Source organism: Rhipicephalus sanguineus, chromosome 10 (assembly GCF_013339695.2).
Source record: "Rhipicephalus sanguineus isolate Rsan-2018 chromosome 10, BIME_Rsan_1.4, whole genome shotgun sequence".
In the NCBI taxonomy this organism is placed as follows: domain Eukaryota; kingdom Metazoa; phylum Arthropoda; class Arachnida; order Ixodida; family Ixodidae; genus Rhipicephalus; species Rhipicephalus sanguineus.
This window is the reverse complement of record NC_051185.1, coordinates 71,056,710-71,080,072: the sequence shown is the minus strand read 5'-3', so window position 1 is coordinate 71,080,072 and position 23,363 is coordinate 71,056,710. Positions and strand designations below refer to the sequence as shown.

Genomic DNA, 23,363 nt, shown 5'->3' with positions numbered 1-23,363 from the left:
CGTGGCATGCACTTTGGGAAACAACAGGCCACTCCTTGCCTTTGGATCTTTCAGAGTCGACACGTCGACGTCGTCTCGCTGCACGGCATGCTGCCATTGCGCTTTTCGTAGGGGATCAGCAGGAAATGAAAACAGACACACCTTTGGCCCACCGTCCAATTCGGCAAGCAACAGCGCCCCATCGCTGCCAGAGTTACCCTGTATTGCACGTGTGCGGCAAGCGTAGCACTAACACAATTACATGTCACGCCAAAAGCGAACGGCTACCGGTGTCGCGCTGATCTTCTCACACAAAACAAAGATATAGTTACTGCATATGCTGCCTTCAGGTATATGCTACCTAAAGGTAGCATATGTGGGAGGAAGGAGGAAACAACTTTGTTCAGTAGTAGGGAAGGGGGAAAAGCGAGCCCGGACATGGGGGGATGCTAGGTCGGGGCGCAAGGGGCCGCAGCTGTCACCGTCCATTCTGCCAGCCTGGACTGAGTGGCCTGCTCTGAGCATCGCAACGTTTTTTCCCACTCTTCGGGTGAGGGGGGCAGCTGTAGGAGCTCTTTAGGGGGCGGATGATGGTCGCATCCCCATAGAATGTGGTCCTCTCCCGCCTGAGCTAGGCCGCGATACGTACACGACAAGACGCTCTCATCCCTCAGTATGACCGCCAGTCTCCTGGGGCTGAGCACAGTGCCAGTTTGAGCTCTGCGCAAGGCCACGGCCTGGTGTCTATTTAGGCCGCCATATTGAGGAGGATAGCCTTGTCGCTCCTCTCTTTGTCGACGGAGGCGGTCTCCATAACTTGTTAATGCCTCTTCAGGGTTTGCCGGATCAAAGCTGCACCTCTGCCCGGTTTGTATTTGTGCGGGCTGCGAGGTGGGCAACTTCGTTGCTTGGGTTTCTCTCGTGGCTGGGGACCCAGAGAAGCCTCATGCTCACCGCTGGCTCTTGGAGCTTCTTTGCCGCGGTTTCGCTCACTTGTTCTGACCTAAAGCTTCTAATCGCTGACATGGAGTTGGACAGATGAAGAGCGTCCCTTCGATAGCTGTTGTCATGGCGATGGCGGCCTCCTTCGCCTCCAGGATAGACGTAGCTGTGATTTCCTCAGTGTTCAGGATTCTTCCCGTTCCGTCCACAGCTGCTATCGCGTATGTGTCGCGTCCTGTCGGGGAGGTGTCCACATACGCGGCCGGTTTGTCTGCCAGACTCTTCCAGAGGGACTCAGCGCGCACGTCGGCGTTCTTTGTTGTGCTCTCTCGCATGTTCTTTGGCAGCGGTTGAATTATCAGGTTGTTCCGTATCTCTTTTGCAATTTTCACTCTCTTTGTCGTCCCTGTGAGGGGAGGAAGATTCATCACTTGCAAGATGTCGTGCTCTTGTTGCGTGCATAACAGCCTCCACCACTGCGCAACTCGTTGCGCTTTAGAAGAGTGGTAAGGTGGGCTAGTTGGTAATGATCCATACTTAATGTAACTGCGCAAAAAACGGACGGAAACACGAAGGGCGAGAGGACAAACAAGCGCTTCACTGATTTTGCTGACGGTGTTTTGGAGGCCTAATTACATCATTCTTTCGTTGCTCGCCCATGTAGGGAGTCCGGTGGCTATTCTGTAGACTGAACGCGCAATAGAGAGTATCTTTGCGATGTCGGGTCTTTCGTAGCTGAAGGAAAGGGCATGGTATACGATCCTATAAACTATGCCTGTATTAGTTTGCATGCTTCTTTCTCTTTGAGTCCGAACTTGCGGCCAGTAATTGCGTCGTAGCAGGCCCGTGACCTGGCGAGATGTGCTTTCCAGTCATTTCAGTGTTTATTTGCAACTGTTCTTCTCTTCTAGGAAGAGTCCCAATACCCTGATGGTCTGCACCTGTGGTACTACTTCTCTGTTGACTATGATTTTGTAGTGCACTTTTGACTGCCGGTGTTGTTTTGCCAGCATTAAACAGTTCTGACTTGGCGAGGCGCATTTTAGGCCATTGCCATCCACATAGGCTTGTACAGTGTTGGCCGCTTCTTGCCGTGCTCCACTGACGGCTTCGGCATTGCCTTGCCTTGTCCAAATAGTCACATCGTCCACGTAGATGGCATGGCGATTGAGCGAGATCTTGTCAAGCTCTTTGGACAGATTCCTCACTGCACAGTTGAAAAGAAATGGGGATAGTACAGCACCCTGGGGGGTGCCTCTAGCGCCGAGTTTGAGCAGGGGGCTCTTGATGCCTCCGATGCTGAAGGCGGTAGTCCGGTCCCTAAGAAATGCGATGATGTACTTGTGCGCCCGCGCCCCAACCTTCATGTCCGATAGGTTTCTGAGTATGGCCTCATGTTTGACGTTATCGAATGCCCTGTGCACGTCAAGCCTGAGTATTGTGCGTACTGCTCCTGGAATGCCTGTGTCCACCACGTCCCTTTTGAGCATCCACATAATATCTAGTGTGGACATAGCAGCATATACAGTAACTCTAAACAAAGATACATTGTAGCACCGCCTATCGATGAAAAAAGGCTTTCCGGAGGAGCTATGCGTCATGATTACTGAGAAGTCACCTAGATGACGCTAGCTGCAAAACTGATGAGTCCATTTCGACAGATTTTGCTAGGGCTAGACAGACGCGGTTCGCGTCTCCTCGCCCGTAGTAGCAGTGCAAGCAGCCCGTAGTAGCAGTGCAAGCAGCCCGTAGTAGCAGCGCAAGCAGCAGAGCGGAGGGGCTTGGTGTGGTGACGTCACGGGGAGAGTGTGGAGGCCTTCTGCTAATCTAGGTGGCTCTGCAACTCATCCACATTCGCATTAAGTTAACCCTTTTTGTGACGTTCTGCAGTACCGGTGCCCAGCGCATCAGCCTAGCACTCTGAGGGGATGTCAAAGTGAAGAACTTTAGAAGAATACGGTCCATCACCACTGTGAAATTTGCGCCAAAAAGCCACATCTCAAGGCGCCGTAATGCCCGTATAACAGCATAAGCTCCTCGCTGACTCTTGGCCCACGGGTTTTCGGCCGGTGTTAGCTTGTTGCTGAGGAAAGCCACCAGCAATTCCCTGCCATTTTCACCGATTTGAGCAAAGCATGCTCCTAAGCTCCATCGGATGCATCTATTGCCAGAATGTAGCCCTTGCTTACGTCAGGCGCGTGAAGTGTCGGCGCACTTGATAACTGTTCCTTAATGGCTTCAAAGGATTTTTGTGCAACGTCGTTCTACGGTATTTGCTGTGGGACCCAGCGCCCCGTCGAATCGGTTACTGGTAACACAAACGCAGGGGTCCCGGTTTTGTGAAATTGTTAGCAGTGGTAGCGTGTAGAGCAGAGCCGCAAGGCTGACGAGCTGGCGTAGCTGAAGAGTGGCCTTCGCTCGGAAGCGGAACAACAAAGCAAGCGTTTTGAAAAACGAGAACTTTACAGCAGGTAAAAGGTTTCGTTGAACATAGCCTGCCAGCTCGACAGTCGGCTGGAGCAACTGCCTCTAACAAGGGACCGGTACAGCCTTAAGTAACATTTAGTCCATTGTTTCGCATCCTCTCCACGGCGCTTGGGACGTGGTACACATCACTGTCTCACTTTTAGGAAGTCCTCCTATGTAGGCGGGGCGTTGACCGTCCGTCGTAAAGAAGACACGACACTACAGGCATTGTCGAATACAGTTTGGTTCCCATACGAGTGAAGCCTGAGGAATTCCACCTGCGCGGGCGAGGCACTGACAGTTCGTCGTAGCCGTAGGCCGGCACAGCTTGGTCGAAGACGGACCTGTTCCCACGGACCGCAGTGTAATGGCGTTGGTGGGGGAGACAAGGGTTTGGTGAAACTTCCCGTGGGAAGAAGGGTTGCACGATCTTCCCGTGAGAAGAAGGGTGCATGAAGGCAGGAACTGCACGAAGGCAGGATCCAACGCAGCTCGGATGATGGGATGCTGGTTGACTGCTGTCGATTGTGGCCTTTCCGCCTGTGAAAACTCCCACAGCCCTGCAACGGTTCACTGGAACGACGGAGAATCAACACGCCAAACTATACAGGTGGAAGCAAGCACCCTCTGAATGTCAATCATATCTACAGACCAAGGCAGCAAAGTAATTTATTGACTCTCTGCTATATGTTACATCACGAGAGACGTATCCGTTAAAGAGCTCAAAACACTGGCCTTCACGAATACTGCAGTTATGAGGTACACCTGCGATGCCAAGAAAGGATACGTAACGTAGCCTAATAAGCAAAGTGAAAGATTTGGCCAGTTGGTGATTCATGATCGAAGTATACTGCGCGGTAGACAACTCGGGCAACAAGAAGACGGGGACAAGCGCAGTATAATAGCATGAAACGATTCTCATTGTCATACGAGCAGGTTGGAATCTGCTGGGGCTGCTGAAGAGAGCCACCCTGCCCACTTTTCGCGCAATTTTTTCTCTGAGCGGTAGCGGCTGGCCTTCGAACAATCCTTGCTAACATTTGAAGAATTTATCTGTCGAAGCACATTTGGACCTGAAATACTCATGATAATGCAACACGATAAAATATAGCTTCTGTTTAAAGTAAAAGGCAAAGAAAAAGAACTAAAAAGCATGCAAAACATATTAAACAATAATAATGTAACTCATAACTTATCTGAGGGAGTTGCGGGCTGCACTTCAAAAAGCTCTGCTGAGTCCGTCTGCATTTGTGTGAAGCTTGCCCTTCTTATAGCGCACACTAAAGTTATGGTGCTGAAGTGTCAAGCTCCACCTAAGTAAACGACCGCTTTTAGAGGACATGTTGTGCAACCGAGTCAAGGGGCAGTGATGCGTTTCCACTACTAGTTTGATCCTGAGATGTAACATTCGAGCTTACCAATTGCGCAAACAAGGCAGGCGCACTCTTTCTCCAACGTACTGTAAGCCTCCTCCCTGACGCCGAGCTTTCGGCTCAACTACAAAAATGGCCGCTCATGACCGTCGGCATCCTCTTGCCACACAACTGCTCCTAGGCCGTGGTCACTTGCATCACACTGAATAATAAAACTTAAAAAAAGTTTAGTGCCGCCAGCACCGGTTGTTCTGCGAGAGCGCCCTTCAGGCATTCAAAAGCCTTCTTTTTACTTGGGTCCCGCAAAATGATGGTGGGCTCCGTTTTGCGGAGAGAATCAGCTAAGGCACTAGCCAGGTTCGAGTAGCGTTGGTAATATCCCGACAGCCCCAAAAATGCCCTTAATTCCGACTTTGTCGTGGGATGTCGGTATTAGATAATGGCAGCAACCTTTAGCTTAGGCGGGCTACGCTGGCCGCGATCCACGATGTGCCCGAGATAGCTTATGTAAGGGCATCCCAAGTGGCGTTCTTGCGCTCTCACGGTGAGGCCTGCGTTGCGTAGTCGAGCCAGAACTATCCTCTAGTCAGCCACATCCTAGAACGCCCACGTGTTAGAGAAAATCGCCACGTCATCTAGATACGGGAGGGCGAAATCTCCCAAACCCTGCAACACCCTATCCATCAGGTTTGAAAAGCAATACCGAGCCTTCTTTAAGCTGAAATCACGCATTAATGGACGAAAGGTTCCTGCTGGGAAGATGAATGTGGCATATTGAGGAGCTCGCTCTGTCAATATTTCCACACTAGTGGGACCTGCCAATATCCCCACACTATATCTAACGTAGAGATATATGTGGACTCGCACCGCCGGCGCGTCCCCACTGTCTCTACTCTCCTCGCGCGTGCGTTCCGAGTAAGCCACGATTAGGTATCGGATACGTCTGATCTAAAGTAAGAGAGTGCGACGGCGATTTCGGCGGATTTAGAAACGCTCGATAGCTCGTTTCAAGCGTCGCACGGCACGTAAGGAAAGCAATGTTCAGTAATAACTACATGAGTGCCGCTAAAATGTCTGTCACTTCTGTTTCCGGACATCGCGGAATGAAATCTGGGATCGCTCGCAGTAGATATATGGGACAATATCGAATTTTCTTTGCTTCGCGTTTATGGAAGAGCACGCGAATGGTGGAAACGCGTTGACACTTTTCCTCAGATATACTTTATCCATGGATCTTCATCCAGAACAGCTTTTTCGTAAGACCTTCCGCCAGCACGTCCGAGTTTGTAATCACTCTGCGGTAAATACCCCCTAAAAGGCCCTGCCCTTTCGAGCTCACGTGCTAGGGTTCCTATTCGAATTTTTTGCTTGCTTTTTTAAAAATGTCGTCTCATTAGTAAATCATATCTCCTGGTCGGAGCAGCCGCAAATGCGCAGCTGTCAGTAGCGGGCCCGTCGCTGACGGCCCACAGTGAAGCGGCTACGCCATGTTACACGTCCGCCCATCGCTTTCGGGGGTCAATAGCTAACGGTTAAAAAAAACTCAGTTTCGCTTAAGAGCGAAGCAATGAATGCGATACCAAAAAATTGTATTGTGAAACGAAGTAAGACTAGCAGCTAACTCTTTTGGATCCGATCTCGCGTAACTCAACAAAAACGCTGGTTTAAGGGAATATGGCCCCTCCAGGAACCGAAGCGTTTCTCTTGCTCCGAGTTCTCTAAACGCGAAGTAAGCGTTGAGAGCACAGCAAGTTTACGAGTCGTCTCCTGATGCCTTGAGATAGCGCGCGCGCAGCGACTGCGCCCTTCGAACGATGCTGTCCCCCCCCCCCCTTCCGCTCCCCTGGGCGTCCCTTCATGCTCCTTACGAAAGACGGGCGGGGCGTTTCCTCTCTGTTTGATGAGCAATCGACGGCAGGCCCGCACGCGGGAAGTATGTATCTCATGCGCTGTCCGGCGGCGGAACAGACGGCCGGCTAGTTTAATCTCCGCTTCAGCCGCGTTTCGTTGCCAGCGCTCGCGAGCTTTTACCGCGGCTAGAATGCGCGTGGTGATGTTATTAATTTGGACTTTATACGGAAAATTACGGCAACGGCGACGGCGAAAATCCGCCGAGAGTGTCCATATTATTGCTATTGCAAGGGTCAATGTACGGGGCAGATTTTGCGCTCCCCCCCCCTCTTATGTGATTAGGGGGAGGGGGCCTCCCCCCTGTCCCCCCCCCCCCGTGCGCACGCCCATGCTCCTGAGATGATTTTTCCATGAGATTTGCAATGAATCGAAATATTTCTAGCCTTCGTAAGAGCCCCATAATAATACTCAGGTGCTTGAATGTTAATGCCTATGCTTCTGTATTGCACTCCAGGATGTAAAATTCGCTGCTCCAAAGTGCTCCCAGATGCAAAATTATCTGCTCCAAAGTGCTCCAAGATGAAAATCTTGCTGCTCCAAAGTGCTCCAAACGGAAATTTTGCTGCTCCAAAAATTGCTCCAAATCAAAGTCATCGGTAGCATCACTGTACGTCTGATCTAAATCAACTTTATTTAGCCGAAGGTAGTACACGCATGGCCTAGAGTCTTTTCCAGGAACCTCGACTAGAATGAGTGGGCAGGTGTAATCGCTTTTGCCTTGCACGATAACTCCAAATTCGCACATGCGATGGATCTCAGCTTCCATGATTTCCCTCTGCCTCGGCGATACGCGTTATGGCTTGCTAAAGGTCGGCTTTTCGCTTGACAACTGAATATCATGCTCTATCAGCGGTTTTCCCTGGTTTGTTGGAAAATACTGCTTTGTAGTGTCGAATGACTTTCTTCAGATCGTCGCACTGGCTCTCCGTGAGAGTTTGCTCTTCGGCGATAAGCTAAGGAGCTCACTAACTGCCGCGTCGCTTTCGCGTGGAGAGCTCAAGAGGTTGGTCTCTAATTCCTCTGGTGCATTCATTGTCATGCTTACCACTGCCTGATGCTTAATGTAAGGCTTCATTAAGTGACTATGGTAAACCTTATTTTGCTTTCGGCCCAGTTTTACCTCATAGTTTGTATCCGAAAGCCTGGGAATCACTGTAGCTGGCCCTTCTCACTGCATGTCCATTTTTTCACTTTACGCTGACGTAGCTACATTACCTGGTCGCCAACGTTGAATGTGCGCTTCCGGGACAACTTATCGTAGTAAGCCTCTACAGGCTCTGGTTTTAGACAGTCTCTCAGATAGATATAACACGCAGGTCACTACGCGCGGTTCCCCTTCATAACGTCCCCACGAGTCTCTCAACAGTCGCAGTGGAGATCTCAAGTTTCTCCCTTAGACGGGCACGGTGCGACTAAATCCTGTTGTCTTTTGGGGAGCGGGCCTTATGGCGAACAGTGCTGCGCGTATGTATACCTCCCAATCTTCGTTGTGTTCAAATCAAAGTGCTCCCAAAACGCGCTTAAGTACGGCATGCATCCTCTCCACTGGTTTGACTGAGGATGTGCGATAGAGCTGTGGATCATTTTTACTCGACAGCGTTCAAAAATGCAGTTGCCAGACAACTGGTTAATGCGCTTCCATTGTCTCTGTGAATCTCTGCTGGAAAGCCAACGCGAGTGAAAATAGACATAAGTGCATCGACAATGCAGAGAGAAGCTGAGCTCTTTCACGAGAACCGCCTCTGGAAACTTCGTTCCTACGCACAGTACAGTTAAATACTAATGGGCAACAAAATGGGACTCTGGGAGCGGGCCAACAATATCTGTGACGAGCCTCTGGAACGGCTCCGTGATAACAGGCACCAATCTCATCGGAGACTTTCGCTTGTCAGTGGATTACCCTACTCTGTGGCACGTGTCGCACGACGGTACAAAGTTTTCGACGTCCTTCCAGCATCAGGACAGTAGAAATCCTGCCCGGGCCTCGCCTTGGTTTTCTTTATTCCAAGGTGTCCCGCCCAGGCATTTCCGGGCGCCAGTTCCAAAAACTGCCGTCGGTACTTCTCTGGCTCTAGAAGTTGGTCTACGTTCGACCCCCAGCGGTCCCGATAGCTTCGATACATTAGCCATGCCTTCGTGCAGAATGAAATGTTCTTACAGGCTACTCCTTCGTTACCGATATGCCGGACATTCTTTATGGAATCATCACTTTTCTGTGCAGCGATGAGTACGTTCCTGTCTACTTACTAATGCTATTCGCAACAAGTGGGGACGGGACTAAGTAGGGACGACTGAACGTTCTCCTGAAGCACCCATTTCTATCCACCTCAGAAGGCTGTTCGCCTTTGGTAGTTAATACTGTATCCGGCGCCTTACTACTTCAGGTTCCTGCAATACCATAGCCGCCTCCTAGCTCGAATGCCCTTGTGGAATGGTCTCACGATCGATTGTTTCTTGGTTCGAAACCGAGACTTCAAATTTCTCCGAAAGAGTGCGGGACCGCGATCGCGTTAGTGCCATGCGCGCAAGGGCAGATCACAATGACTGGCCTTTTTCTTTCAGGAGCCGCTCCGATTTGTTCCAGAAAGGTACGGGAAAACTTGGGGTAAACTCGGGCTCACAGCTGCCTCAGTGCGCAAAGTTCCGAAGTTCCTTCTAGACCTACAGTAGCAATAGGCAAACACGCACCTTGCTCTTCTGTGACCTGTCTGCTTCAGGCGCATTCCCCAGCGTTGTCGCCAGGGGAGATGCAAGATGGGTGTTATGTCCATCATAGCAGCCGAATATTGGAGTGCCCGGCATTTCTTTCCGTTTACCAAATTTTCCCGCATGTAAGTTTGAAGTTCTCGTCCGACTTGCGAATGCTTGCGAAGGCAAATAATTTCTGCTTACAGCTTGATGATATGTGGCCATTCTTTTTACAATTGTAGCACAGAATTGGCCGTCTGGATTCGAAAGCTCCGCGCTGTGCCGGCGCGTTCCTTAGCACTTGCGGTCGACTCGGGTGCCTCTCCTGGCTTTCCTCTTTTCCCTCTAATTGTTGTCGCTCCCCCTGACTGAGTTCTCTGCGTGGCGGAGCCATCTTGGTGCCTCGTTTTGCGTGGGAAATTGCTTTGAGAAGTCCCCTTTTTCTTTTGAATTCTCGTGACTCAAATGGAAATTCCTTCACATGTAGTACTCATCAGCTAGTTTCAGCAGCTTTGTCGATGTCTGTTCCTTTCATTCTGTCCTGAAGCCAAAGTCTGGCATCTTCAGGCAGCACTCGTTAAAACTGCTCGAGTGCTATACAATCAAGCATTTTCTCGTAGTTACCGTAAGCCTCGGCACTTCTCATCCATTGTTTCAAATTGCATTTAAGCTGGCACAGGAACTCTGTGCGCGACTCACTGCCCCTTTTTGCTTGCCGAAACGGCTGCCGAAATGCCTCGGCAGCCAAGGGGTACTTACGAAGCAGGGCAGCTTTGACTTTAGCGTAGTCGTCGTAGTAGGCCTGTGTGAATGGTGTTATTTTGGTTCGAAGCGAATGGCCCTCAGGGTCGAATACTTTCGAAGCGAATTCGAATAGTTGCCAGTCGTCCAAAGAACCAGACTGAACAGTTTAAAGTTCTAAGCAAAAAGCCTTTATTTCCGAGGTCACAATGTACAAAGGCATCACAGAGAATCCTTTGACAACATATATTGAACAGTAAAAAAAAAATATTATAGACTATCTGTAAACGAGGGTGCTTCCTTCTACACAGATAAGCTTAATGAGATAATGTAGAACATACGCATGGATAGAAGAACATCACAGAGTCCTATGGAAACATATTTCAAGTAAAAAGATAATGGCATAAGAACTAGAAGCTCCGAATGCATTGGAGAACGTCCTCCCTTTTAGTTCAAAGGCTACATCACAGCAAAAAAAAAAAAATCCCTGCAATGCACAGCGGTAAAATCTCAGAAGTTCCTTATTTCTGCTAACGTATTTAGAGACTCCATGAAAGTGTGTTTCAGATGCAAAAAAAAAAAGAACATCACAGGTATACATACTAAGGTGTCCCTTCCCACTAATAAAATGAAAGTCAGAAGTTCTCACGCAGAAAAACTAGTTCTTCGACATGTTGGGGAAGAAGGTTCTCTCTTCTTCAGGTACAATGGCACCCGCTGTCAAGAATAACATGTCACTTGTTTGGGTGCTGGCACTGACCTGAGATACCTGCGGGCTATCCTTACAGGGGTGGATTAAGGTGGCTGGCTTTGCTCTTTTACCATTCGAGTGGGTTCTCACAGCGAGGAAGGAGGGGAGCTCTCAGGTAGCTCTCAACATCGTCTTTGATGGAAGGACTAGACCTCTTAGGACCATCTGAAGCAAAGCTTGCAAAGGCCCGCCACACGAAGAATCTGGAAGCTATCTGAGCCAGTGCTATACTCTTCACTCGATGGTTCACAGTGTACAACTTCCACTGTTCCCTCTGCTGCTTTGGTGAGAAGAGTGCAGGCCAATTTCTCCTCGGCCGTTGCCGTATAACAGTCATCCTTAAATCTTGGATCCAGCCACATCGCCAGAGCTCTATCTTCCGATGTCTTGACACGAGGAAAGCTTGCCTTGATGCTACGGGCCAAGCTTAAAGTAATAGCTGATGACTCATCTGACTGAGCTGCGTATCGAGCTAGCACAGTGCTAGTGCCCTCCAGCAAAGGAATGACTTGGACAACGTGGGATAACCCAGATAGCTGTCGTGGCTTGGGTAAGTGGATCAAGCACCTTCACAACAGTAGTCATCAGCTTCCATTCAGCTGCAGTGAGGTTATCAACCCCATGACAGTCCGAAAGCTCCATGGTGATCGGTTTGCGAAGCTTCAGCAGCCTAGACAGCATCTGATGCTTGCTATATTCCAACGCGCGGGAACATCTTGCACCACTCCGAGGACATCCAGCTGTATTTCCGTTAGTACTTCCATAAGGCGCGCACGCGCCTTTGGGTATGTCTTATAGCGGTCAACGATAGCCCTGGCCTTTGCGCACAGTTGAGAAAATCCAGGTACCTCCACCTTCACATCACTCACGCACAACTGCAACGTTTGCCCGAAAGATTTAATGCCTATCCAAGGCGACTGAGGGATTGCTGCAGTGAAATTTCTCCCGTTATCTGTAATAATGTACAGTGCCGTCCGCTATTAGGGTGAACACGGCTCAGCGTGGCAGCGCTCTGCGGAGCGCCAGATTAGACAGTCATAGTTTAGCTATGGTGGCTAGAGGTTTAGCGTTAGCGTGGTAGCGGGGGTTAAGGGAATAGCGTTACCGTGCCGCAAACGTTCGTTGCCGACAGCGCGTTTTAGTTTAGCGGGATAATGTTTATGTGCCCAAGCTGGGACGGTGCCGCCACCTAGAGGAGGGTGAGTGCGTTAAAAAAGTGAAAAGAAAAGCTGAGAATGCTCGCCTGTATCCCCGCACGAAGCAATATTATTACTTTCTTTAGCAACAGTAAAAATAAACAAATATGAACCACGCACCAAAAGTGAAAACTTTTACGTTGTAGATTTGTTTACACCGATCTCCTAGTTAGGCCTAGGGACGTTCGAAATAGGAAGCGATCTCAAAAACTACGCTAAGTTATCCCTAATACTCGGGCGTTGAAGCTACCTGAAGGCAAGCGAAGCCATTTTACACAGTCGCTTGCTGTGAAAGAAGCGAATCCGTCCACATCTACACTAAATTCAGTTCGAGGCGGGCGTCCAAAACCACCGCCATGTTTTACGTACACTACGTTAACCATGCAAACACGGTAACGCTAAATCTGAAAAATAGCGTGCGTACGGTAAACGCTTAGTGTACTGCGCATGCGCATTTCGATCCCGCTATTCCGCTAAGCCCGCTAAACTATAACTGTCTATTATCCGCCGTGGCCGCGCATCGAATTGAAGTGGCGCAGGTGCACACGAGCGCGCCGCTCTTGCTGTACTGCAGCCAAGCAAGAGCGGTGCCTGGCTATCACGGAGCGGCGCGCTCGAGCGATCTACCAGACGATGCAAAGTATACCTCCCATGTGTCCCTGTGCGCATGTGCCTCCACGCTTCGATGCGCAGCTGCATTGGCGCTGCGCGGAACGCGGCCACGCTGAGCTGTGTTTACCCTAAGAGTGGACGCTACTGTACACTGGTACAGTACCTCGCTCGGGAAGTGCCCACTTCTTCATCACGCTTTTGAGAAAGGCCACCAATTTTCCGGCTGTGTGAGCGTCTGCCATTTCTGTGCATGACATTGCGTGCACATGCTGTTGAAGTGAGCTCTTCATAACGTGGCATGTTACTGACAAGTAGCTTTCATTGGCACGCGATGTGCAACCGTCCATCGTTAGGGCCCCAAACTTTATGCGGTGGAAAATTTGGAGTTCTGCTATTCCAGATAGAGAAATCTGCAAAATTCCGCGGCAGCCTTTAGCATGCAAATTTCTGCGGCAATATTGAACAGATGCAAGGCACATGTAACAATTTATTTATTGCACACTTTCAGACTCGAAACATTCCTGCAATAATTAAAATTGGAGGAAGCTGTTGTGGCATAGCATCGGATTATACTTAGTGGTCTGTTCACTGAGAGAGTGACGCTTGTGGGACACAATGTCACCATAACGACTAAATGATCTCTCTGCGTCAACAGAGTTGATTGGTATTGCCAGCTACTTAAGGGCAATTGACGAAAGGGTTGGAGTGAGCTGTTGCATCCCTGTCCAGAAAGCCAGGACATCAAAGTCTGCTCCTGGATTGTCTTGCTTGGAAAGAAATGGAGCCAAGTGTCTGTCACTGGTCTTTATTTTTTGGGCAGCCTTCAGGTACACCTGCCATTCGGCAGCTAGAGCTAACGATTCGTCTGCAAGCTGAGGCACACCTGTCAACTTTGACCTCTTCTTTGAAAAGCACCGAACTTGCAGAGGATCCAGGCACCTAACATCCTTAAAGAACTTCCAGGTGTTGAACTTCTCCAAGTATACTAGCGCTTTGTTAGCTGCTTTGGTCATTGCAGCCTTCATTTGGCTTGCAATCTGATGGGCCTCATGCATCGTGTGCAACATCTCCTCTCTTCAATTGTGTTGCAAAATCCTGCTTTGCAGCTGCTTGCAGTGCTTAAAGGCAGGCTACGTGCTGACCCTCTGCTGCTTTCAGCAAGCTTGAAACTTTTTTCCAAGTACTGTGATGCATCGCATGCTGTACTTAAGCTCAGTTGAGTGTTCTCTAAGCAGTTTCTGAAGAGATTCAACGCACGCTGCTTCTCCATAGTTCTGGTGGACTTGCCTAAGCAAGGTGGGATAGTGCTCGAAGTAGGCAGAATGTTGTTCAACAGCCTCAATCCACAAGTTCCACCTGCTTTGGACAGGTGCTGGAGGTGCTTTGGCACATTGAACTCCATGTGCACATCTTCCAGGAGAGAGCTCTTTCTACTCGAGAGACGGAAGGCCTTCTTCATACAGGCGACAAACTTGTCCACTAAGGGAAAAAATGCCTGCATGATGATGTGTTGTGTTTAATGGCACAAGGGCCAGTTATGGCCAAAGAGCGCCATGTCATGTGGTAGCGGATTTACAAAGTAGTATATGTGATGATTCAATGAGTTGCAAATGGTAGATGCGACGTGGTTGTATAGGGACCTAAAACTGGTTGCTGTGGATTTGCGGAAGTCATCCACAAAATAAAACTGTGAGAATGACTAATGATGTGAGCTATGTGCATATAATCTCCATTACAATGACATGATAGTGTACAATCTATGGAAAGCATTAGTGTTCGAGAGGGTACTTGAAGTCACAGATGACCAGGCCAGATTATTTGTAGCTTGTTTACGTCCTCTAAAAACTTCAGTACTGTTTTAGAATCAAAAGCGGTTCATTGCTAAGAAAAAATGCCGGATGAAGAGGGATGTGTTCACGGTATGCGAGGTGAAAGTACTTTTTACGTTGGGTTTCTATTTCGGGGCACTGGATGAGAACATGAAGGACTGTAAGGGTGTCGCCACACCCGTCACATCTCGGGGGATCATTTCCATTGAGTAGATACGAGTGTGTCCCATAAGTATGTCCAATCCTTAACCTGCAAAGAAGTACTTCCTTATATCTTGTTTGCTTTCTCGAATATCCAGTTCCCTATTCTTGGCTTGACTGTGTGTAGCTTATTTGACACTTCACTGTCCCAATTCCTTTGCCAACATTTTCGCAACTCTTGACGCAGAAAAGGCTTTAGGTCAGTGGGAGGGATAGCTATTTTTGTGTCTGTGTATTCAAGGTTTACTGAGGTGGCGCTTTCGTCTGCAGCTACATTGCCTTTTATGCATTTGTGGCCGGGTACCCAGCATATTATAACGACTTGGCCGCCCATATACGCTGAGCATAGCAAGCTGTATAATTCATTGCAGACTGGGTTCTTATGTTTTCGTAGGCTCATTAGAGCTCTAACGACGCTCAGTGAGTCCGTGAACACAATTGCTTTCGTAACTTTAATTTGCTTTATATACTTAACCGCCGTGAGGATCGCATATGCTTCCGCTGTAAATATACTTGTATGTGGATTCAGTGCACCAGACATGGAAAACGATGATCCAAGTGCTGCGTAAGCAACACCAGCATGTGATTTAGAAGCGTCGGTGTAAAATTCTGCGCATGAATACTTGTCCTGGAGCTCGAGGAAGTGCGAACGTATGTGAGTCTCAGGTGCTCGTTTTGATATTTCTATAAAAGAAATGTCGCACTGGATATTCTGCCACTCCCACGGCGGTGGAAGCCGAGTGGGGGCCATTAGGGCATTATCTAGAAGAGAGACACCCGTTTCCTCTGCCACTGCTTTCAAACGGAGAGACAGTGGACGTCTAGTAGCTGGTTTGTTGCAGAACAGCCTAGCCGTGGATACGTCCTCAATCACTGAGTTACATGGATGATGTACATCTGATTTTACTTGGAAGGCATATGAAAGGCTTAAGTATGTTCTTTGTAAATGTAGAGACCATTCATTAGATTCGATGTACAGGCTTTGTACCGGACTAGTCCTGAAGGCTCCTGTAGCGAGTCGGATACCCATGTGATGAACAGGGTCTAATATTTTCAGTATACTAGGCGTAGCAGAGTTATAGACTATAGCTCCATAGTCAAGGCGCGACCGTACGAGACATTTGTATAAGGTCAAAAGGCACCTTCTGTCACTTCCCCAGGATGTGCGGGACAAGAGCTTCAGCAGATTTATTGTCTTAAGGCACTTTGCTCTTAAATATTTCAAGTGTGAAATAAAAGTCAATTTTGAGTCTAAAATTAGCCCCAAGAATTTATGTTCACGGCTCATAGATAGTCTTTCACCATGTAGATTGATTTCAGGGCTTTGAAGCACGCCTCTCTTGTTTGTGAAGAGGACGCACGTACTTTTTTGAGGATTTAGTTTGAAACCGTTCTCATCTGCCCACTAAGACAGTTTGTTTAAGCCAAGCTGTATTTGTCGTTCGCAGGTAGTGAGATTACATGACTTGTAACCTATCTGAATGTCATCCACATATACAGAATAAAACATCGTGCTTGGCATTACACTATGGAGCGAGTTCATTTTCACAATAAATAGAGTGCAGCTGAGTACACCACCCTGTGGTACACCCGCCTCTTGCGTAAATGGACGAGACAGGACATTACCGACTCTAACACAAGACGTGCGGTGAGACAGGTAACTACTAATCACGTTTAGCATGTTGCCTTGGATTCCCATTTCTGCCAGATCGCGGAGAATTCCAAAACGCCAGGTTGTGTCATATGCTTTCTCCATATCTAAAAACACCGATAAGAAGAACTGGCTGTGCACAAAGGCATCGCGAATAGTAGTCTCAATGCGAACAAGGTGATCTGTTGTGGATCTACCTTCCCTGAAACCGCATTGTAATGGGTCTAATAGATTGTTTGTTTCAAGAAAATAGAGCAGGCGCCGATTAATCATTTTCTCAAAGAGTTTGCATAGGCAACTTGTCAAAGCTATAGGCCTGTAACTACTGGCGGAGGACGGGTCCTTGCCCTCTTTAAGAATAGGGATTACTATTGCTTCTTTCCAGGCAGTCGGGATATAGCCAGCAGAGAACATAGAGTTAAAAAGCGACAGTAATGTTTTGTGGGTTTCAGGGTGTAAGTGGCAGATCATCTCGTAGACCTTCGGTCCTTTCCAGGGGCTGATTTATTACAGCACTTTAGTGCAGCCTGCAGCTCCGCCATGTTGAATGGGCGGTTATACGGTTCATTTTTATTTCCCTTCCGGTGGAGAGGCAACCGCTCCACTCTTCGCTGGTACCTCAAGAATGTGTCCGAGTAATGAGATGAACTAGAAATGTGTTCAAAATGTGCCCCTAACGAATTAGCCTGATCTTCAAGAGTGTCGCCCTGCGTATCTACTAGTGGTAGAGGATGGGTTTCTCGACCTTTTATCTTGTTTACCATGTTCCAGGCCTTTCTTTCATCGGTATACGAATTTATGCTGGAGACATATCTTTGCCAGCTTTCTCTTTTAGCACGCCGGCGCGTTCTCCTACCTTCTGACTTTATGTTCTTGAAGCTGATCAAGTTTTCGGCTGTTGGAGAGTCGCGAAAAATTCCAAGCCTTGTTTTGTTTTCTGCGAGCTTCCTTACATTCATCATTCCACCAGGGAGTGCGCCGTTTTAAAGGAGATCCGTTGGTTTCGCGAATACAGATTGATGCCATATCAACGATAAACGCCGTCAAATGTTCAACTGCATCATCAATGGGAAGTTCCGAGATGGCTTCCCAGGTCATGTGAGTAAGTTCTTTATATCGCTTCCAGTCGGCTGACTCGACTTTCCAATGGGGAACGCGTGGAGAGCACTGGTCGTCTTTTGTTAACGTTATGATAATGGGAAAATGGTCACTGCCATATGTGCTTTTAATCACGTTCCACTGTAGATATGGAACGAGTGTACTTGATGCAATGCTTAAATCGATGGATGAGGATGTATTGTTTGCCATACTAAAGAAAGTAGGCTCCGTCCTGTTCAGTAAACATGCACCTGTAGAAAAGAGGAAGCTTTCTACTAGACGCCCTCTGGCATCACAACGGCTATCTCCCCACAGCGTGTTGTGAGCATTGAAATCTCCTACGACCATATAAGGTTCGGGTAGTTCACACATTAAACTTTCAAATTCTGTTTTTAACAGAGTATAGTTCGGGGGGATGTATATCGATGCAATAGTGATCAGCTTGTTAAAAAGTACTGCGCGGACCGCGACGGCCTCTAGGGACGTTTTAGTTGCAGATGCCGGCAAGCGATTCGCTTATCTACGATATTGCCACACCGCCCGACGAAGTCAGGGCGTTATCGCGGTCTTTGCAGTAAATGGCATAGTGCCGGAGAAAGTTCTTGTGAGAAGAATTAAGGTGCGTTTCTTGGACGCACAGCACCCTTGGACTGAACTTATAGAGGAGTTCCTTAATGTCATCTAGGTTGTGGAGCAAGCCTCGAACATTCCACTGAAGTATTTGGGTATCCATTTTGTCGTGTTTTATGCTGTGCGTCTAAGGAAGGTGGGTTAATTAACAAGACCTTTCACTCACGAGACCTTTTCAGGTCCCGTGATGCGGAGTTTTTCTTTCTTACTGCGCTCGAGTGAGCTTCGACGTTCCTTGGGCGTCTGAGACGCCGCAGGAGAGCTAGAGGTATCCATCACTTCTGAGGTGGTGGAGAGCGCCCGCTCAGCGGGCACATTTCCGAGTTTTTCGGGCCCTACTGCCGAAGCAGTGGCCCTGGGTCCGGCAGACGTGGGAGTCTGCTGGCCCTCATTGGCAAGGGGCGGAACAGCACTTGCTGCTCCAACCGGGGGCGCGGATGGCTTGACTGCAGTCACACTACGTGTGGCCGTTGCAGCCGCCGAAAGATGTGGCGCTGCGCCCCGACGCGTCACATCGCTGTAGGAAGGAGAGGACTGGTTGTGCAGAGAAAAACGCTTACGTGCTTCTTGGAAAGATAGGTTGAATTTAACTTTGAGTTCTATGATTTGTTTCTCTTTTTTCCACGAGGGACATGATCTCGAGTAGGCGGGATGGTCTCCTTCACAGTTGGCACAGCGGGTTGTTGAAGTGCAAGTGTCAGATGAGTGGTTGTTGGACGCACACTTTGCGCAAGTGGCACGCCCTCTGCAGCCCTGTGACCCATGTCCAAATCGTTGGCACTTGAAACATCGGCGGGGATTAGGTACGTACGGTCGGACTCGAAGTTTGCAGTAGCCAGTTTCGATTGACTCGGATAAATCACTGGTTCCAAAAGTAATAACTATGTGTTTGGTAGGGATTTGCTTATCGTCTCGCCTTATCATTATTCTTTGAACCTTTACAACGTTGTGCTCTTGCCATCCTTCCAGTAATTCACTTTCACTAAGTTCAAGGAGATCATCTTCTGAAATGACGCCACGTACTGTGTTCATTGACCTGTGTGGGCCAACTGAGACAGGAATATCGCCGAAAGCCACAAGTTTCGATAGTCTGTCGTATTGGGGCTTGTCGCGAACCTCGAGAAGGAGATCGCCGCTTCCCATCTTCGTTATTTTATAGCCTGGACCGATCGCTTCCGTGAGAGACTTTGACACGAGGAATGGTGAAATAGTTCGAACGGTTTTCGTTTCGTGCTGACTGTGTATCACATGGTATTTGGGGAAAGACTGCTTAGGCTGGGCAAAAGTGAACGGTTCATCGGTGCGCCACCTTTTGAGGCGGCGATCAGGAAGTGCGGGGAAAGTGTTTGCCATATAAACATTCAAATTTCGGCGGCGATGGTGGCCACCCACCATCGAGCCCAACAAGGGGACGCTGCAAGGTAGAACACTTGAAGTCGCCAGCCATGCATCGCCGCTATAACCAAATATAACTACCCAAGGTTGGGCAACTACACAAGGTTAACCCTCGCCGCCATGAAGAACGGAAGTAAAAAGAAGTGAGGAGGAGACAGGAAAGGCTAAAAGTGGGAGAGAAAGACGAAGACGTGGGAGAGAGAGAGAGACAGGAAGAGGCGACTGCCGATTTCCCCTGGGTGGGTCAGCCCAGGGGTGCCGTCTACGTGAAGCCGGGGCCAAAGGGATGTGTTGCCTCTGCCGGGGGGCCTTAAAGGTCCAATCACCCGGCGTCGGCTCAATCCCAGGATCCCCTTTTCCCCGGACACGGCAAAGCCACGCACGGCTAGGCGTGGGAGGAGGTCGAAACGCTCCCGTTAGCTCGGGTCCGTGGTGTCGCTACACACCAAACGCCTGCTTGCGCAGACGCCCCTGCGGGGAAAAGATGCCTGCAGTGTACTGCCAACAATGTTCACTGTATGGGCTACACTCGTAATGTGAACAGCACCCTCGCAAAGTGGCTTTATGCACTCCTTAAATACTTCACCATATAAGTAGCATAATCGCTAACAAAGCCCGATACATGCTCAAGTTCAACTCCGTACCTCGTCAGTTTTCTTGTCACATTGCGGCCTATCATGGACGAGTTCACTTCATCCACGAATTTCACTTCCTCGAGTACAGGTTGCAGTGAAGTACTCGCACTTCTGGCCGACTGAACGAACAACACGTCCACAACCGATTTTGATCGGTCATCGATGGTTTCATCTGTAATTACTGAAACTGACTGTGGGGCCTTGAAACATAGCTTTCAAATTTGCCTCGTGCTTCTCGAACAATCCTGGAAGTCGTCAGCGGAGCGCATCAGATCCAGGCATCGATTTGCCGTTCCGAACGCGTGTCTGTAGAAACGTTGTTTCAGGTTGTCCACCTTCTCAAGGGGAATATTCGCAGATATCAGTGCATCCAAGAATTTGAGCACAACGTCGTTCCCCGCTTCACCAGCCGTGATTGCGGATTCCAGCGCTTGCAGTCGACTGTGCTTTCTCGGCGTTCCTGAATCCCCCAGCTCCGCCTTCCGCTTGTTCTTCGCCACTTGTTCGCTTAGAGGAGTCCCTTGTTCCGGCATTCTTACGATGACGGTTGCTCCCGGTGTGCTCGTCAATAGTTGACTTGCGGCGATGGTCAACTGCTCTCGCGCAACTCCGGCAAAAAAGCACGCCTCCATCTTCGTAAAAGTCAGCGCGCTTGTATTCTTGAGCGCGTTCCTTGGCTGTCTTTTTGTTTAAATGAGATCCTGAAGGTGCCATCTCGATTCGCGCATCGATCTCGAACCAAAGCAAATAGGAATATGCGCACGTGCAGTTGCAAACAGCAGTACGTTGGATGGATAGGTGGCTATGGCCTACGTCTACATTGTAGGAATGCATCCCGCACACTACGAAAGTGGGGGTCACAACAATACACTTTATTGTATACTTGTCGAAACACAACACAAAAACACACAGATGCTGTCGCACAGGTTAGAAAGCAGCCATGTGGCCTGAATGTTTATGTCAGACGGCTCAGTTTGAGATGTTTTTTTCTCTCGCGGGTAGATGCTCCTTGTTCAGCGACATCGCGTAAAAGTGGAGGCGCGTTATGAAAAAAAATTACACAACATCTCCCCCTAAGGGCAACCATGGTGGGATGCGAAAGCATCGCGGGGGATGCGCATCGAGTTTCCGTTTCTCTTATGTGACTTATAAGACGGTGGTCGGCGAAGCGTTTGAATTACCGCTTGGCAACGCTGACGTTTACGTTCGGCTTCCCGAGCCTTCCTCTGCTCCGCGGCGGTGGCGCTGCCGCTGCAACTAGCGCCGACGTTGACGTCGTTCATGGCGTTTCGCACACCGTTGCACAGAGAGAGAATGACGGAAGCACAGCGAACACGCGCTTTCGCAGCCTCGCAGCTTCGAGATTTGCTGGCCGGCGTTGCCGTTTAACACATTCAGCTTCGCGAGCGTCCATAGCGCCGTTGCGAAGGAGAGTGTAACGGGAGCGAGCGCGCCCCGCATTATATACCAGCGCACAGCTGTGGCGGAGAGAGAGAAACGGGAGAGGAGAAACGAAGCGGAGGCGGCGCTGACGCTACCTTCTCCCACCTCGAGGAGAGGGGGGAGAGTTGGCGCATGCGCAGTATGGGTGCGGACGCCGCAGAACGGACACTGCCCCGAGCATAAGATGCTTTCGCATCTAAAACATTAGGCAGTTTTAGAATAGCGTACGCTAAGTTAGCGTTAGCGTTTGCGGCCCGCTATTTCCGCCAGTTAACGGGAGCCCGCAAGCGGTTAGCGTACGACGCATGCGCAGTTGCGCGAAAAGCCACCGCAAAGCTTTGCGTACGCTATTCTAAAACTGCCTATTATCATCTGGTTGGTTAGGCTCTCGCCGTGCTGTGCCCATCCAAGCACGACAGAATTCCTCTGCAGGCACGAGGTCAACTCAGCCAAGCTGTCATGGTGAGCTCATTATAGCTGAACCATGTCGTGAAGGTCATCTCCAGGGCTTCTACGAACGCGAAGAGCTGCTCCGAGGGATAGAGCAGTCCACCGTGGTCACAAAAGTGTGTCAGCATGGCGAGGTCATTGCTTGCGTCCTGCGGAGCTACGAAGAAGCTCATCGAAGCGGTCGCGGCAGCCGCTTTTCAGGACAGTCTTCCTGGCGACATATCCGGCTATATAACAAACAAGTCAGGCGTCGCTTGTCTTTTCAGCATGCACATGATCCGGATCAAGCTCCGACTTTTCGAGTACGCCAGAAGCTTCTTCGAGCTTGCCATTATCAATCAGCGCGTCCACTTGCTTGACACTACTGTCGTCTCCAAGGAGAGAGGTCAGTGAGCCTCCTGAACAGCTACCACTGTTTGGGGCCTTCACCGAATCATAAAAGCTCAAGCAGTTGACTGTGATCAAAAACTGCATTGCCGTAGGATGATCGTTGCGCCCTGAAAACTGGCGAATGACACCAAAACACTTTTCAATGCAGTCTTCACTGAGATGGTTTGTGAGCATGAACTTGAAGTTCAGCTTCTCACTCGCATACCTCAATAGGCCGAGGGTAGCATGCAGAGTAACTCTCAGTCCCTCGGCGATGCTTCCTGAAGTGAACCCAGTTTTGGATGGCTCTAAGGAAGTTTCCCACTCGTTGAGGTATTCAAGGAACTCTTTTATGTTCATTTCTTGAGGAGAATCCACCTTCAATCCTTGCGATAGAATGCGTGCCGTCATTGCTTCGATTAATTTAACCATCATTTGCAAAAACATCTGTGTTGGGGCTGGGTCGCTCCAACGTCAAGCCACTTCATTCTTGTAAAAAAAAAATAGGCCACGTAGGACTGCAGCACTGAACAAATGAAAGGCTAAGTTTACCTCCATCTTCTCGAAGTTGTTGGGGTTCACACGAGAAGCGGTGATTTTAGGCATCACTTTTAGAGTGACCGCACATTTCTCTTCGTCATACGCCGCTTTGATATGCTCCATGTACACATCATCTGGGGTCTTGTAAGTGGCTTTTATAAAGCCATTCCTAACACACTTCATTAAATGTGGGCAGTCTGATATAAAGAAAATGCGTCGGCCTTCCTCGACAGGAAGACTTTATGGATGTTGAAGACGCCGATATGCCAAACCTGCGCCACATGGATCGATTCCATGAGGCTCCATCCGAGGTAATAAAACCTACTTTGAGGCCTGCTTTCTCTGTAAGCAGTACAGCTTCCATAACAATCTTTGTAAGTAGTGCAGCTTTGACATTTCCTCTGGAAGCAGAGACTCCCAGTATTTGGTGCCAGGGGCCTGTTAACGGTTGAAACAGAATGAC

The 23,363-nt window shown here is 49.2% G+C and overlaps 2 pseudogenes; both read right to left on the bottom strand.

Annotated features, from left to right (window-relative positions):
• Positions 1-13,066: 13,066 nt before the first annotated feature.
• On the bottom strand, positions 13,067-22,119 carry LOC119406488 (uncharacterized; annotated as a pseudogene).
• A 7-nt stretch (positions 22,120-22,126) lies between these two features.
• LOC125760259 (uncharacterized) lies at positions 22,127-22,966 on the bottom strand (annotated as a pseudogene).
• Positions 22,967-23,363: the final 397 nt, after the last annotated feature.